The following is a 6,169-nucleotide window of genomic DNA, read 5'->3' as shown; positions in this document are numbered from 1 at the left end:
GCAGGAAAATGCTGTTTCAGAAGGATAGTTAAGGCGGGGCATGTGCCAAGTTGGGAGAGGCATCTTTCTCTGAGACTTCTTAGAGCGAGGTCATAAATGCTTTAAAAAAAAAAACAAACTATCACTCTAGGCTCAGAAAATTCAGTCACGTGAATTCCGTCTGTGCTTGTAATTTTGTATCCTTTGATTGGATTGGGTTCTCATCGGACTCAATCGGTGTCAAGTCAAAAGTGGGGGGTGCAATGGTCTCTGATCCTGAGATGGGGGAGGCGTAAGGATCCTGGAGACAGGTGATCGTAAGCTCCACAGAGCTGGCCAGATAACTTTGTCCAGGTGCTTGTCAGTGGCCAAAACTTTCCAGGGTTCGGAATTACCTATCATCCAAACCAAGAATGTGCTTAGGTACCAATAAAGCAGGAATATTTAAAAAGAGAGAGAGAGAGAGAGAGAGAGATTTAAAAAATGAGGGGAAAATATTTGGGAGGAAGAATTTGATATTGCAAAACATATCGAGGTGCCCGTTTTGGAGAAAGCTAGAACTTTTCAGAACTTTCATCCATGTATTTTGCACTGAAGCATCCTTTCTATTTTGAATTATATATGGGAGGCATGGCATCATAATCCTTTTGGTGTTTAGAGCTACTACAAGAGCCGTCCTGGATCTGGAGTTGGGAGGGAGGTCTGTATCTCTGTTTCCTCCCCACCAGGCACCTTCCTCAGTTCCTTCTGCAGGGCTCAGTCTGCCTCATCACCCCTCCCTTGCTAGGACCATTCCCCAGAGTCCCTATTAAAATGTACTGCCCTTTTATTCCTTCCCCAGGCACCTCTAATCCACAGTGATGATGGTGTTAATGATGACATAGCATATAAATTACTCCCATAACTGGATAAACTAGATAATCTTTAAAGATGGCAGGATGCCACTGTAATAAAGACATACTAATAGCTGTTACACTTCTTCAGTACTCAGTCTTTCTTAGTTCTGATTTTTTTTTTTCAGTTGTCCCCATCTCAATAATTCTAGCAACGGTAACAGTGACTAACAATTTTGGCCATTTTTCAATGTGCCAGGAACTCTTCCAGGCTCTTTCTCCTAACTCACCACCTCCCCACCACTCCGAGTTAGGTTGTTATCTCCAAAATGGATGAGGAGAGGCATCACTTTGCAGATAAGGAGACTGAGGCGTGCAGAGGTCGCGTAGCCCATTTACACAAGGTCACTCACCAGTAGTCGACCGCATCAGGATTTCATATGAAGGAGTCTAGCTCTAGAATCCTCCATTCAAGTTAGCCAAGCCAATCCCTCAAGAGTAAACCCTATTTCTTCACTATTCCTTTTTGGCACAAAAATGTTCTACCTGGGGGCGCCTGGGTGGCTCAGTCGGTTAAGCATCCGACTTGGGCTCAGGTCATGATCTTGTGGTTCATGAGTTCGAACCCCACATCGAGCTCTGTGCCGACAGCATGGAACCTGGAGCCTGCTTCAGATTCTGTGTCTCCCTTTCTCTCTGCCCTTACCCCACTCATGGTCTGTCTGTCCATCTCTCTCTCTCTCTCTCTCTCTCTCTCTCTCTCTCAAAAATAAACATTAAAAAATTTTTTTTAAATGTTCTACCTCTAAAATGTATTGCCAGTCTATCCACTACTCTCCACCTCTCTATCTCCAGCCACCATAAGGATGAGAAGATCTCATCAAGAAATACGTTTCACCAGATCAGGGACTTGGTCTTGTGCCCCATTGTCTCCCCAGGGCTGGCTGACACATTGCAGACACTCAGTAAAGATGGGCAGATTTCCTAACTGAAATCAATAAGCACGCATTGAGCACCGATTCTGTTTTTCAGAGAAAATTGTTTGCTTTCAACATTTTTACTTGCAGGTTTTCTCTTGGGTTTATATATAGACTTACAAAACTGGGATTGTATTGTATATCTTCCTATAGTTTGCTTTATTCTCAATAGTGTATTCTGAACATCCTCCCATGTTATTAAAATTTCTTTAGACATTTTTTTATAAATGTTTATTACTGAGAGAGAGAGAGAGAGAGAGAGAGAGAGAGAAGGAAAGGGGCAGAGAGAGAGAGGGAGAGAGAATCCCAAGCAGGCTTCGTGCTGTCAGCACAGAGCCTGACACAGGGCTCGAACCCACAAACCGTGAGATCATGACCTGAGCCAAAACCAAGAGCTGGATGTTCAACTGACTGAACCACCCAAGTGCCCCCCCCCCCCCAATTTTTAAATAGTAATCTACTATTCTATTTCATGACATTAATAATTTTCAAATTGTTAAACAATTAGATTGTATTAGTTATCTGTTTCTGTGTAACAAATTACCCCAAAACTCGATGACTTAAAACAACCAACGTTTATTACCTCACAGTTTCTGTGGGGCAAGAAGTCTGGGAGTGGCTGTGGCTCAGGACTTCTCAAGGATGCAACCAAGATATTGGGTGGGCTGCAGTCATTTCAAGGTTCAAATGGGGGAAGACCCGCTTCCAAGCTTACTTGGCTATTGGCAGAATTCAGTTCCTTGCTGGCTGCTGGTTGGTGGAATCAGTTCCTTTCTCCCACGGTCTATAGATAGGTGGGTAGATGGGTAGATATCTACAAATATCTACTTATCTATCATCTAATTTTTTTAATCTTTTATTTATTTTTGAGAAAGAGAGAGACAGAATGCAAGCAGGGAATGGGCAGAGAGCAGCGGAGACACAGAATCCGAAGCAGGCTCCAGGCTCTGAGCTGTCAGCCCAGAGCTCAATGCGGGGCTCGAACCCATGAATGGTGAGATCATGACCTGAGCCGAAGTCAGATGCTTAACTGACTGAGCCACCCACGCACCTCTCTATCATCTATCTAAAGACAAAATGAGAAAGGGTACTCAAGACAGAATTCAGAGTCTTTTTATAATCTAATTGTGCCTGTTGTAGTCTATTCATTAGGAATGAGTGGATAAGTCCAGCCCACGAACTAGGGGAGAGGATTACACAAAAGTGTGAATACCGGGAGGTGGGGATAATTGGGGGCCATTTTAGTCTGTCTACCATATAGTTTTCCCCCAATTTTTTCTACTGCTACCAACGTTCTTCTGAATATCTTGTTACCTGCATGGCAAATTATTTCCTTATGATACATTTATTGACTAGAAGGATGACAACATCGTAAAGGCTGCCAATGCAACTAATAATTGCTTTCTAGAAAGCTTCTAGTCATCAGTGTATGGGAACACCCATCTCACCATCCCTTCATCATCATCTTTGTTGTAAAATTCTTTGCTTATTTGAAAGATCTCTCTTTCTTCTGATTTGCATTTGAGGGTAAACCTTTCTTCCCACCATGTTTATTAGCCATTCATATTTTTCCTCTTAGGAGTTTTCTATTTTATGTCCATACTTATTTTTCTACCGGAGATTTAGTGGTTCTCTTATCAATTTGCATGTGCTTTTCAGATACAGATATTAACAATGGGTGGGGTATTTTTTTGGTAACGATTTTATTGGGATATCACTTACATACTATGCTATTCACCCATTCAACATGTACAATTCAACGTTTTTTAGTGCATTGACAAATTTGTGCAACAAATCAATTTTAGGACATTTTCATCACCTCAGAATGAAACCCTGTGCCTTATAGCTACCACTCCTTACTCTCTCGTCCCTTCTTCCAGCGCTAAGGAACCGCTACTTAACTTCCTGTCTCAAAGGATTTGCCTATTTTAGGCATTTAATATAAATGAAATCATATACTCTGGCTTCCTTCGCCTTTTTAATGTTTTCAAGGTTTATCCACGTTGTAGCACGTATCGGAACGCCCTCCCTTTTCATGGCTGAATAAGGTTTCGTTGTATGGGGATGCCATCAGTGGATAGACATTTGAGTTATTGCCACTTTTTGGTTATATGAACAATACTGCTCGGAGCCTTCATGTAAGAGTCTTTGTGTGGATATATTTTTTAAATTTTCTTGGGTGTAGACCTAGGAAGGGGAATTGTTGGATGAAATAGCAGCTCGAGGTTTAAGTGTTTGAGAAACTGCCAGACCGTTCTCCACAATGGCTGTAGCATACTACATTCCCGCCAGCACTCAACGTGGGTTCTGATTTCTCCACATCCTCAATAATACTTGTCATTTTTTATCTTTTTTATTACAGCCAAACTAGTGAATACGAAGAAGTATCTTCTTGTGGCTTTCATTTGGATTTCCCTTAGGGTTACTGATGCTGAGCACCTTTTCATGTGCTTATTGGTCATCTGTATGTCTTCTTAGAGACATGTGTGTTCAGATCCTGTGAATGGGTAGGAATTTTTATCAGACGGATTGGGGCCAGAATGAACCTGCAGTGGGGCAAGACTAAAACAGAGCAGGTTTGAGACGTGGTTCCCCCAACCTCTAGCTGCGTGATTTCCGGGTTTCTTAAACTCTTAGCCTGTTTTCAAGTCTTTTAAATAGGGATAAGAATAACATGATGTCATTGTGTGGCTGAAATGAGAAAATACACATGTAGAATTTAGCAAAGTACCTGCTACACGGCACCCATGCAAGCAACGGAAGCTATTTTCATGATTTGTAAAAGGTTACATGGTAAGAACTGTGTTTCAAGAAGATTAATCTGGCCATGTTATTATATTAAATAGATTAAAGAGAGACTGCAGACAGGGGCATCAATTCAGAGAAGACCCAATAGCTTAAGCAAAAAGCAAACGAAATGAGAAAAGTATGTTTTCTGGCCTTTCCTACTACAGACGGGTTTTTCTCCCGTCCACAGCCTGAGCAGCCCTGGAAAGAAGCGATCCGGTGGCTTTTTCAGGTAAATCAAAGGTATTTGCACTGTTTCCCCATGGATTAGTGAGTTAATTAGCTAACTAATTAATTAATTAATAACTCACTAATCCATGGGGAAATCGTGATGAATACATTTTGAATATTTTGATTAACACTTCATAATAACTTGAAGAACTTTAAACGTGTTTATTAACTCTGTCTCTCTGGAGAGAGATAACCTATAAGGCTCTAGTAATTTCAGGGTCATTTATATTATCAGTTAAAATACAGCTGTCTCCAATGCCTGCTCAGGCATTCAATGCCACCACATACCTATAGAGCAACATTATGTGCTGGGCACTGTTCCAGGCACTGAGCATACAGTGGTGAACTCTTTATATCAAAGAGTTCATATCCTAATAAGGTGAAATATTAACAATCTATTCATTCAACAAATATTTATCGAGCACCTACTATATGCTCGGGATGCATTGGTGAACAAAACAAGCAAAAATCCTTGTCCTCATAGAGCTTACATTCTAATGGGAAGATACAGACAATAAGCCATAAACAAAATAAATAAGGAAACTCTACAGTTTGTTAGAAGGTGATAATCGTCATTGAAAAATAAAGCAATGAAGGAGAGTGGGGATCAGGAGCTGGAATCACAACTTTTAGATAAGTTGATCAGGGTCAGCCTCATTGAGAAATGGAAGGGGCTGAGAGAGCGAGCTATGTGGATATCTGAGGGAAGAGAATGTACCAGGCAGGTAGAACAGCAAGTGCAAAGGGCCTGAGGCAGGAGCATTCCCGTTAGAAATAAGGACAACAAAAAGCGGGGCGAGCAAAGGAAAAAAGGAGACGTTAACAGAAGAGCGGTGAGGGGATAGATCATAGATACCATAGGGCTTTTTCCAGGGAAGAGGCAACCATTCATTTCTGAAAGAAACAAATCAAAAGTGCTGATTATATTTCTTGCTAAGCAAAGGACAGGTGCACTGTAAGGCAGAGTCTGTGAACAAAGAAATCTGTGGCCTTCCATAGTGTTTTGGAAAGCGTGGGTTCGGAGATTCGCACTTTTAGAAGCTGGACCGTTTGGGGATGAGTTGACCTTTAGCTAAGGAAGCAGGATTACTCGAGTGTGGCTGTCGCTGATTGGCTGACTTTCTGAAGCAAGGAGCTGTCGCCGCCAAGTGAGAGGCTGTCCCTGATTGATTTTAAAAGAGATTCTGGTTGGTTGTACTATGACCAAAGAACAATTAGTCTTTTCCTTTGTTCAACTTGGAACGAACAAACTTGTCACCCTCCGCTTTGCAAGGCCACTGTAAAGTCTTTGTCTCTTACTCTGAGGGAAAGGGAGAGATACTGGAGGATTTCTGAGCAGAAGGGTGACAGGATCTAATTTAC

This window comes from Prionailurus viverrinus, chromosome B4 (genome assembly GCF_022837055.1).
Source record: "Prionailurus viverrinus isolate Anna chromosome B4, UM_Priviv_1.0, whole genome shotgun sequence".
NCBI lineage: Eukaryota > Metazoa > Chordata > Mammalia > Carnivora > Felidae > Prionailurus > Prionailurus viverrinus.
Note: the sequence above shows the minus strand (reverse complement) of the source record.